Consider the following 12,270-nt stretch of genomic DNA (forward strand, 5'->3'; position numbering starts at 1 on the left):
TACATCTTCATCCTCTGAATCTGCCTTGTTATTGATTTTGTATAGGTCCGTGAAATGTTTTTCCCAATCTTTTCTGTTTATTTTTGTGACAGTCTTTTTGGTGCTGTATTGTTGTTTTATGTATTCGAACAATTTCTTGTTGTCTTTATTATTCGTTTCTAATTCTTGAATTTGTTCAGAGATCCATGTATTCTTCTTTTTACTACATAGTTCCAACGCTTTCTGTTTTTATTTTCTATATTGGTCCAGTTGTTCCTGTTCATCACTATTGTAACCATCTGTTTCTTGCGAGGTGCTTCAGTTGACTTTTTTAGTGACATTACTCATCAAAACATTCTTTTGATTCTTTGTTTTGTAACGTTACAAACGTCACATCTTTGATATTTTATTTTTAAATAATTATTTTACCTTATTTTCTTTAATATTTCATTAATAATTATCTTCTTCTATTTGGTTTACCCTTTTCCCCCTTTAAAAATTGGTTGGCGCTCTTTTATTATCCTCTTTGATTATCATTTTATTATCCTTTTTTATTATCTTCTATTTAATATATCTCTTTTTATTTAAATCATCATACTGAACATACCTCGTATATTCATACTCTCCAAATATCTGTATTTTCAATACGGAACATGCCGCTACTTCATAGTACTTGGTTGTCATTTTAAATGTCGTTTTCAATGACAGTGTCACTTCATCGAATTGACCCCCTACTCCCTGACATACACTGGAAGGGAAAAATTAATCCTTAAAAAGGCATGTAATTCGAAAAATAAATCATTTCTATTTCAACAAATCATCTTCCTCTTGGGGTGAGTTACACATAGTTTTTTTTTTAATAATTTCTTACAGTAATTATATTTCTCCATCTAACAGTTTTTATATTGTTTTTTATCTAACCTAACTTCCAATGTCAGACCATGTGTTCTGATATTTTAGTTTCAAATATAATTATTTTTTAATTTACATGTATGCACGTTTAGTAATCAGAATTTTAACTATTCTCATCTAAATTCTATGTAATTTACCCTTGCCAATTACTATTTCTGAATACTATTTGGCAAAGGTACATTTTGGGTTTTCTTCTTGATGATTGATATGTGTCTCTGTTTTATAGTTTTTTGGAAAGAGATCAACCTTTCCCTCTTCGGGAACTTAAGCCTCACATCACCGGTGATGCACACTTGAAGGCAAAGACAATGACATCCAGACTGCACAACCACCACCTCTAGCTGCAGGGGCCTTGCGCCGAAGATCCGCCCAGGCCTACGAGAAGTCTACAACAGCAGTACCATACGACATCAAGAAGATATCATCAGCTACCAAAAGCCATAAGTATAATCCAGAATTGTTAGTTTTTGGCAAGAATTTGAATACATTTGTTAATGCAATTTACTAAGTCATTTTATTTATTATATCTTTATGAACAATAAACATGATTAGTTAAAAACTATGTTTTGTTTGCTTCCATTCCAATTTTCAGAGTTCATTCTAAGGTTAGGACAAGACGAACACACACCTGAGTGACTGAGCTAAGCTAAGGGTGTAACGATGGCTATCTTGGTTAGTTGAGGTAATATTTTCGAATATTATTTCAATTAGCTGGTTAGTCCATCGCTTTTTCGTTACAGTTTTTTTTTGGAATCCCATTATTTGTTCTGCTGTCTCTATTATGCTGTTCTTTATGTTTTTCCATTCCTCTTCTATTTCTATGTTCTTGTACCTACCCAGTTTCTGTTCCAGTTGCTCTGTATATTGTTACTTTGTTTCTTGCCTTTTATCATTACAAATTTCTGCTACAATGTTTTGTTAATAGAATTCATTAATTTTATATCCTATCCCAAGAAAAATATCTATTTTTCTAATTTATTGTGCGAGTTTATATATCATTAAAATTTCCTAAGGAAAATTTTGGTTAAGTGCCAAGTGTGACGTGTGACGATGGATTTTGTTCTAAAAAAAGGTATGAAATAATATTTGTTTTAATTAAATTCACAAGTGGATATTAATTTGGTAAAGGTTTTAAATATTTTAATAGTTTGTTTTCAACATGGACTCTCGGAAAGTTTTATGTAAATTAGATAAAATGGCAGTGACGTTTGACTTGACAGCATAAGTCAAAATTTGTTTTGATACACTGCTCTAAAAAGTTATTATGTATGTAAAAATAATGTGAAATAATAAACTTTGTGTATTTTTGGAAATAGAAAAGATTGTAAAATATTTATTTTCCATGGTAAAGTCTTGTTAAAAATTATAGTTATTTTTATTATTCATTTCCTGTTTGAGAACATATTTATTCTCAAAGTTTAAATAAAGTCTAAAGGTTTAAATAAACATTATAAAATGTACCTATTTTTATTTCTGTAACCTTTTTTTGGAAAGTTATTAACCAGTTGTCTAATACAAGTGAAATAAGTTTTAGTATAGAAGAAAGGAAAGAAATGGCATAGAAGCCATAGGATGGTAAATAATAGCCCAGTTTGACCCAATGAGGAATCTAAGGTGAATGTCCCCCAATTGGTTCCCATAAGTACGGAATGTGTCCAGTAAGTATTCGATATGTGAATTTGAGGATTTTTCGAACGGCGTCCAAATTTCTTTAAATAGTAGGAAAGTCCTCAAGTCTGTGTAAGTATCCTTTGCTTATTTGGTTATGGTAGTTAGTCTTCTTTAAACCCTCTTATACCCCTTAACGATTCCACGACTTGCCACTGCACAATAAATGAGCTGCCGTTCGCAAAGAAGCTTTATATGTCTGTTCTTTCTACTAGCCCCATTTCGACCCAAAGTATCTATGTAGTTAATCTTATCCCTGATTCCATCAGAGCAGACATTTTAAAACGTAACAACTGGCGCCCAACGTGGGGCTCAACTTATTTTTTAATTTCCTGTAGACCCCATTAGTATGTGCCTACTACCAGGTCTTGTTAGCCTCCTTTCGGTTGCATTTGTACTGCAACTGGTGGGGCAGCCCGTACCCTTGGGCGGCCCGATCTCCGTTTGTGCTACAAGTGTTTCCGACAACATGGAAGCTCGACTCTTTTTCTGTTTTGTATGCCCATTGTTACAAGTTTAGCTTGTATACCTGTTGCACTAGTAGTTAGTCTATCTACTAGTCCCCAATGTCTTTAGCCGCCCCCACTTGGTGTTACACTTGTAATACTTGTAACGTTCACCCTGAAGTTTTACCCCGAGTAACTATCGCACCAGTCTTCCCCAGAAATTTAGCCCAGATTCCTCTTGTCTTGTCCCTAGAAACTGTTTCAAGTCTTTTAGTGCCCCCGAAACTGTTTCAGTCTTTTCTTTTTCTTCAGGTGCCATCTCCGCTACGGAGGTTGGCAATCATCATAGCTATTTTAATTTTTGAGGCAGTAGCTCTAAATAGTTGTTTTGAGCTGCATCCAAACCATTCTCTGAGGTTCTTCAGCCATGAAATTCGTCTTCTGCCGATGCTTCTTCTGCCATCTATCTTTCCCTGCATTATGAGTCGCAGGATGCCATACTTCTCGCCCCGCATCACATGTCCGAGATACTGTAGTTTTCTTTCTTTAATTGTAAGTTCAACTTCCTTCTCTTTACCTATTCTTCTCAGTACTTCATTGTTCGTAACTCTATCTATCCAGGAAACCCTCATAATTCTTCTATAGGTCCACATTTCAAAGGCGTTAAGTCGTCTCATTGTCTCTACATTTAACGTCCATGATTCCAGTCCATAGTATAGTACACTATATACGTAACATTTTGTTAAACGTACTTTAAGAGCTAATGTTAAATCTTTGCTACATAGAACCTTTTTCATTTTCATAAAATTAGAACGTGCTTTCTCGATTCTGACTTTGATTTCTGCAGAGTAGTCATTATTTTCAGTTATAAGTGTTCCTAGGTAAGTATACTTTTTTACTCTTTCGATCTGCTGGCCCTCTACTATCAAGATTTCGATAGTATTATGGTTGTTTTTACTAATTTTCATAAACTTCGTCTTTTTGATATTGAGAGAGAGTCCGTACTCCCTACTACACCTTACTATTTTACTCATGAGTATTTGCAGGTCTTGTAAACTATCGGCTATTATTACTGTATCATCTGCATATCTGATGTTATTAACTAAGACTCCATTTACTCTTATGCCGACTGTTTCATTTTCCAGAGTTTCTCGCATTACCTCTTCAGAATATGCGTTATATAATAGAGGTGATAGTATGCAGCCTTGCCTGACTCCTCTCTTTATTTCCATTTCTTCAGATGTTTCTTTTTCTATTCTTACTATTGCTCGCTGATTGTAATAGAGATGTTATTAGTCTTAAATTTCTTTCATCTAGGTTTTTAGTTTTTAGAATTTCCATGAGTCGGTCATGTTTTACTTTATCAAAGGCTTTATTGTAGTCTATAAAACAGACGTAAAGAGAACGGTTAACATCCAAACATCTCTGTGTCAGCACGTTGAAGGAGAATAATGCCTCTCTGGTGCCCATATTATTGCGGAAGCCATATTGAGTGTCGCTAATATCCAGCTCCAGTTTAGAGTGTATTCTGGCGTGGATAATTTTCAGCAGAATTTTCAAGGTATGTGACATTAAGCTTATGGTTCGGTAGTAACTGCATTCTTTGGCATTCACTTTTTTTGGCAAACACACAAATGCTGATGTCAACATTTCTCTAGGGATGATTCCCGTAGTATAGATAGCGTTGAACAGTTCTACTATTATGTCCAAGTTTTTCTCGTTGACCAACTTTATCAGCTCGCTAGGTAATTCATCTGGACCAGCAGATTTATTAGTTTTCATAGAGTTTATTGCCTGACTAACCTCTGATTTGGTTATCTCTGGGCCTACGTCTCCGGTTTGGCTATCTACGGATGTACTAGCTTCTCTCTGGTCATGAAATAGTTCCTCGATGTACTCTTTCCATCGTCGTAGTTTTCGTTCTGTCTCCATTATAATATTTCCGTTTTTGTCGAGCAATATATTTGAGGTTCTTCTATTTCCTATTCCGGCTAGTTCTTTGACTTTTTTATGTAGGTTGAAGTTGTCATATCTGTTTTGAAGTTCTTCTATTTCTTTACATTTTTCAGAGAAGTAGGTTTCTTTAGCCTCCCTAATTTTTCTTCTTATTTGGGTTTGAAGCTGTTTATAGCGGGTCTTATTTGTTTTGTTTTTTCTTCTTTCATTCATCAACTCTAGAATTTCCTGCGTCATCCATTCTTCTTTCTTACATTTGGTTGTTGTAAGTACTTTCTTACTTGGCTCTAATATCGAGGTTTTGAAGAATTGCCACTGCTGGTTTCTATCTAGATTTGTGTTGATTTCATGTTTCAAATTTTCTTTTGTTTCTTCTGACTTAAGTTTCTGTATGTTAAGTTTATTGTTGTTGTGGCTTTTTTGCGTCTTTTTTAGTTGAAGTTGAAACCTAGCAATAAGAAGACTGTGATCAGAAGATACGTCTGCTCCTGGATATGCCTTTACTGCCTGAATTGAGTTTCGATATCTGTGCTTTATTAGGATGTAGTCAATTTGATTTCTGACGATTTTGTTGTCTTTGTCAGCTGGCGATTTCCATGTATATAGGCGTTGATTAGGTAATTTAAAGAATGTATTTGCGACTATAACATTATTCTCCTGGCAAAATTCTATTAGGCGATCCCCTCTATCATTTCGTTCGCCAAGTCCATATGGCCCTACATTAGGGTAGCATTTTCCTTCGCCAATTTTTGCGTTGAAATCACCCATGATCACGAGACATGTTATGTCTCTGGATGCTGTGAACTGTAATGTTTTTTGAAGTTCGCTATAAAAGTTTTCTATTTCTTCCTCATTTTTGTCAGCAGTTGGCGCATAAATCTGAATTAGGTTAATTTTTCCATGAGTTGTCAATAACTGCAACATTATAATTCTTTTGGACACCGGAACGAAGCCTGTTACTGATCTCTTTATTTTTCACTGAGGATCATAGCAACTCCATATCTGTGTTGGGTGTCGCTGCTTCCAGTGTAATAGATTCGCCCATTGCCTGTATTGAGTTCGCCAGAACTGACCCATCTTGTATCACTTATTCCTAATATATCGATATCTAGTCGCATCATCTCTTGCTGTATATTCCTCAGTTTCCCAGGTTCATACATATTTCTTACATTCCATGTAGCGAGTTCCCACTAAAGAGCCCATTTTTATAATTTTTGTTATCAAATGTTAATAATTTTTCCAAAGAGGTGTAAGTATGTACACATGGTATTGTGGTGTTGATTTGGTCATGCCGTTGATTGTATAGGCATGTACCATTTCATACGTCATAGTGTATTTACATTGTAACCCAGCGGTTCTCAATCTGTGGTACATGTACCATTGGTGGTACATATCATTATTTGCGGTGGTACAAAAAACACAAAAATTTAAAATAATAGTACTTAGTAAGTCTTAATAATACTATCTATAAATATAGGTGGTACCAAAAATAATAAAAATAACTGTAGGTGGTACATGACTCAAAAAGGTTGAGAACCACTGTTGTAACCCATATTATATAAACCGTAGTATACTGGTATTTTCTATGTATCGTACAACAGAATTGTATGTTAAATATTGTGACGTACTTAATGTATAGTATTGATATTGTACCCATGATGAAAGCATTGATTTGATTTTATGAAAATATTGATGAAATATATAGACAAACAGTTGAATAAAAAGTAACGTAAAAATTTTTTTTAAAAAAAATTTTGGTAAAAGTAACGTTTAAATTTTTTTTAAAATTTTGGTAAAAGTTACGTTTTGGAAAATGTTTTTAATATTGAATCCACTTATAGAGTATAACAATACGTTATATTTTTTTGCATGTATTCTTATAGATCAACAGTTTTTTACAGAATAAACGTTTTTGTAATTTATTGATTTGGTCATTTGAGTAGATGTGTGATATTGTTGGTATGGTCTGTGTATGAGCTAATCCCGTACGGTCTGAGTGAGTTAGTCTCTTGTTTTTCCAGCGAAGCCTATCTCTATTGGGTATGTTATGCCACAGGTTAGTTGGAGAAGTCATCCCATGAAGAAGTGAAGAGGGTAGCCGTGGAGATGCCCCTCCACTTGTCTTTTTTTTAAGCAGCCAGGAGAAAAGCTGTCGCTGTTTGAAGATGGCGTTCTCTGTCGACACTGTTTTGAAATAACTGTCTTGATGATAGATGAAGAAGTAAGCCCCTTGTTTTTTTTAAGCAGCCAGGAGAAAAGATGTCGCTGTTTGAAGATGGCGTTCTCTGTAGACACTGTTTTTAAATAACTGTTATGATAATAGTCCCTTGTTTCTTTAAGCAGCCAGGAGGAAATCTGTCGCTGTTTGAAGATGGCGTTCTCTGTAGACACTGTTTTTAAATAACTGTTATGATCATATGAAGTGAAGAGGGTAGCCGTGGAGAGGCCCCTCCACTTGTCTGTGTTGCCCTTGGTTTTTTGACTAATCTATCTTTGTAGGTGTCAAAAGGATGCCAGAGGTTAGTTGAAAAGGGCCCATGAAGTGAAGAAGTTGGAGATTCCCCCCTGTGATTGAGGTATGTCTTTTTGTATCTGACATATCACAAGTGTAATACTCGTGATGAAGGAAGTGTTGTTCAGCTATCTGTGAACACTCCCATTAATAGTTGGAGCAAAAATTGTCTTATTCCCTGTAAGCTCATATAAGGACCAAGTTTCAATATTGTTTGTGTTTATAAGTCCATGTATATGGAGTATGTCTAGAAGTTTTCGAGTCTGTTGTTCCCTGCTTGTTTGTCTATCCCTTTTTTTCTGTAAATTTTAGAGTTTGTTATCCCGTGATGTCTGTTAGCCCGTGTCCGTGATGGAGTTTGATTTTTTTGGCGAATAGTTCGTTGACCTCTTTTGTGTTTGTTAATTGAAAGTAGGCCAAGAGCAGAAGCTGTGACAAGGTTAGTGAGCAAATTGATCCTAAGCGAACACAACCTGGCACCTGCGAGTTGCGTAGAGAGTTTTGCGCATCCTAATATCAGTCAATACGGTGCCAGGTCTAGCCATGCGAACGTTTGTCATCGGCGTACAGTTTTCTGGTGTCGTGGGATGCGTGACTCAATTCTCAGTTGCGGTTTTGTTTTCGAGATGGACGTAGAAGAGCTAATAGAACTCGTTCGGAATTACTATTATTATAAACAACACTGATTGTGATTGGATTGTCGTTGCAAAAACTGCTTACCTATTACATATATTTATATCTTGTCTACATATTTTATTTTTAAGCATGAACAAGCCCGGTATGATGACACATTTTATTTGAGGGTTATGCGATATTCACAGATATGCTTAACGGTTTTTAGTAATGGATCATTTTTAATGATAATGTTGTGTAGATTTAAGAAATGAATGATATTTACAAAATTTTTATACCCATAGAAAAGGGATTACGCCATCATTTGTGACATAGTATTTCTAGGCCTGGATCCCGCGTACCAACAAAAAGTTGATTAATAGCAAGCTGAAAATTTGTTAATAGCTTAACGGTGTCTCGTCAGACAAACTTTGATGTACGGGAACACTGAAACGGGGGAAGTTTTAATTGTGGAACAGGTTAAAAATTTGGAACGTCAGACTACAAAAACGTTCCATATATTTTGTCGGACAGAACTTCGAATTGATTTGTTACCATTTCATTAAACTCTCATGAAAAAATTAGACTGGTGTTTATCACTAACTGGGCATTTTAATGAGTGAAACAGGAATAACATGTCAAATAACAGGAATCATGTTTGTTAGTATCTAATTAGTGTCTAATGGTTTTCAGGTAACAAAAGGACTTAAGCAAGGTTGTTGTTTATCTCCCATACTGTTCAACATATATATCGATGAAGCACTCAGGCACTGGAAGAAGAAGTGTAAAGGGATGGGGCTATCTATTGGGGATGAAACGTTATATACGTTGCACTATGCAGATGACCAGGTAGTTATTGCCCAAGACAAAGAAGACCTGGAGTATATGGCTATAAAACTAATGGAAGAGTACAAAAAATGGGGCCTCGAAGTAAATGTCCAAAAAACACAATATCTTTGCGTAGGAGGAGAAAATAATCCAGATGACCTCGACTTAGAAGATGAAACTATTAAGAAATGTGACCAATGTACATATTTGGGGGTAAAACTGACAAAGACAGGACGAAGTGATGAAGCCATAAAAGACAGAATAACCAAAGGAAAACAAGTTATAGGTGCGTTGAATTCAGTATTATGGCAAAAAAATATAAGACAGGAAACGAGAAAACGAATATATAATACCATATTAAAACCAGTAATCGTCTATGGCTCAGAAGTGTGGCAGTTATCACAAAAACTTAAAGGTAACCTATTGGCAGTTGAAATGGATTTTTGGAGGAGAGCAGCGGGAAAGTCTAGATTAGAACATGTGAAAAATGAGGACATCAGGAGACAAATGAAAGTACAAAGATCAATTATAGAAGACATCGAAAAACAACAACTAATATGGTACGGACATGTTAGACGTATGGGGGAAGAAAGACTACCCAAAAAGATATTAGAATGGGTACCACCAGAGAAAAGAAAACGAGGACGACCACCAACAACATGGATCCAAGGAATCTCAAAAGCAATGTCAGCAAGAAATCTATCTGAAGAAGACTGGCAGAATAGACAGGCTTGGCGAACGGGAACCCAAAGGCGTATTACGCTGTGAACGGGATATATATATATATATATATATATATATATATATATATATTTATTTTTAGCATCTTATGACGTCCCCCATGTTAAACCGTAGTCTCTCGTGGCTTCCAGGTCTTCGTGAACTCCGATATACGGTTGCCACGAGGACTTTCCCTAAAATGTATCGCAAATAAAAGGTACCACTTCCTACAATGCTTACACAAAATATTGGCCGGACGTCCTCAGTCACGTTATCTGTATAATAATATACACATTACTTGGAGCAATTGCCGTCAGGCGCGCCATGTTCGCTTGCTGTATATCTAAAATCACTTTAACGGTTTTGATGGCATCCAAATATATATTTATTCAGTTTGCGGTTGTAGTGGTCTCCGTATATTTGAGTTTATGTCCTCATGGCTTCCACTGCGCTGTTGTCACCTCAAATGTTGGAATTTAGACTTCGGATATTTTTATAATTGGTTATTGTAGTATGTTGAAAAAATATTGTTGTGATATATTAATGATATTTTTTTGTATAATTAACAATGTATTTTTTTTCACTGCAAAAATAAAAAATTTAAAAGTATGTTCATTAAAATTGATGAATTTATCATAACCAGTTGCCGAATCTGCTGGTCTAATTGCTCAATTGTAACATATTATAGAAGTGTTAAAATTGAATTCTTAATTTTTTATTACAAAACTTTTACCTCGACAGCGTAGGGTACAAGAGGACGGCTTAAGTAAAGTAAGTACAAAATTTTTAATAATATAATTTGTTCAACTAATAGGTGCAAAGGTGTCTGGAAAATAATAAAAATGTTTAAAACATTGCTTACTTATTTCATACACTCAATGTATTTTTTTATGTAAGGATATAGAAAATAATATTTTGAAAAATATTTAAAATATAGTAGTAAGTCTTAAATTTCACATTACATAAAGTAGTTAAGTCTGCTAGTCTACAAAATTAAAAACAAATAGAATACATACTTAAAAAAAATTAAAGCACTCATGCCATACCAAACGAACTACATTCTTACATATTTTAAAAAGAAAAATCTTTAATTTTGCCCAACCCGACTAAACTATCGGCAGGTAAAAAGTCTGCAGTATGCGGGGGCCCTACTGTTGAAATAGATTAGAAAATTAAAATAAACTTATCTACCATTATGAAATTCTAATTTGACACAAAAAACTGTATCCTGGATTAAGAACAAGTGTGTAGAATACTCTCGTGAATTAAGAAGCGTTTCTACTGTAGGGTGACCATATCATAAATTTGAAAAAAACGGGACACATCCAAGCAGCAGTAGCGCACCTATAATTTTTCTCTGGGGGGAAGGGGGTTGGCTTGGGCTTCGAAATTTTTTTCTATATTTTGTGAAAGACAAGTTACATTTTCCTGCTATTATTTATATATTTTTCATATGCCCTGGGGGAAAGGGGGTTTAACTCCCAAACCCCCCCCTGGGTGCGCTACTGCCAAGAAGGGTTTGGAGCGATAATACACAAACAGGGATTGAAACACCGTCTTTTAGCTAATTTGGAACCTATAAATCCTTTTCAATTTTAAATGTGTAATTTACGTACGATCAAGACTGCGAAACGCAGAAAACTAAAAAACTACGCTAGAATGACGTGGATAAACAACCAATCCGTCAAAACAAAACAGGGAAAAATAAAAAATAGCGAGAAACACAGCAAACTCAACAAATAAAAAGAAGAAAAATGACGGGTTTCGCTGGGGGACATTAAAAAAGACAGAAAACCATCAAATATAACAATTTTACAAAAAAGTCAGATAAAAAAATACGTCCAGCATTAAAACAAGAGTACTAAAAAACAAAAAAAAAAGAGAAACCCTGTTTGAAGACAAACAGATCAGCAGAATATGAGAAGAATATTACGAAAAAATGCTATTCGGTATGAAGGAAACAGATGAAGAAGAACAAGATAACAACGAAGTAGAAATTTTCACAGAAGAAAACGTACAAAAACAAATATTAAAAACATAGAAAACGGAAAAGCAGCAGAAGAAAATGAAATAACAGTGGAAAAAAATACAGAGGAAGAGAATTACATAAGGAAATAAACCAGCTAATACAACAAAAAATATTAACAAAACAGACTACCAGCCGATTGGAACGCAGATATTATAGTAGGTACCTATATACAGTAAAACCCCGCAAATCCTAACTAATTGGGGGGACAGCCTGTTCGGATTCCGAAAAGGTCGGATTATCCGAAAGTTAGCCTAACTAATAATTGAAAGTTTACTTTGTCGTTGATTTTGAGTCGCTGTGCCTGTCTCTCTCCCTCTTCCACCCATCTCAGATTGATGTCACTGATGCAGAGCCAGTGTCATCATTTGTGCTTAGTCGTTAACTCCATGGCTTGATTTCTAATTTGAATAAGCTCCATTTTTCCCCGTTCCCCTATACAAGATGGATCAGAAAACTAAGAAGAAAGTGTAATTACAGAATGGATTGAAGCTGACGACAAAGGGAGCGAAGAATTTACGGATGAATACATTGTAGACTTGGTTCAACCTCAAGGCAACCCTAATGACTAATGAAGATGAAGAAAGCGAGGAAGAAGTTTCCCTGTCATA

The 12,270-nt window shown here is 35.0% G+C and overlaps 1 long non-coding RNA gene across 1 annotated transcript; it reads left to right on the top strand.

The window, feature by feature from the left end:
* Positions 1-471: 471 nt before the first annotated feature.
* On the top strand, positions 472-1,453 carry LOC126889874 (uncharacterized). The gene is made up of 2 exons (XR_007700201.1): positions 472-812; positions 1,118-1,453. It is a non-coding gene; the product is annotated as an uncharacterized LOC126889874 (long non-coding RNA).
* Positions 1,454-12,270: the final 10,817 nt, after the last annotated feature.

The sequence above is a fragment of the Diabrotica virgifera genome, chromosome 8 (genome assembly GCF_917563875.1).
Source record: "Diabrotica virgifera virgifera chromosome 8, PGI_DIABVI_V3a".
NCBI classification, from domain to species: domain Eukaryota; kingdom Metazoa; phylum Arthropoda; class Insecta; order Coleoptera; family Chrysomelidae; genus Diabrotica; species Diabrotica virgifera.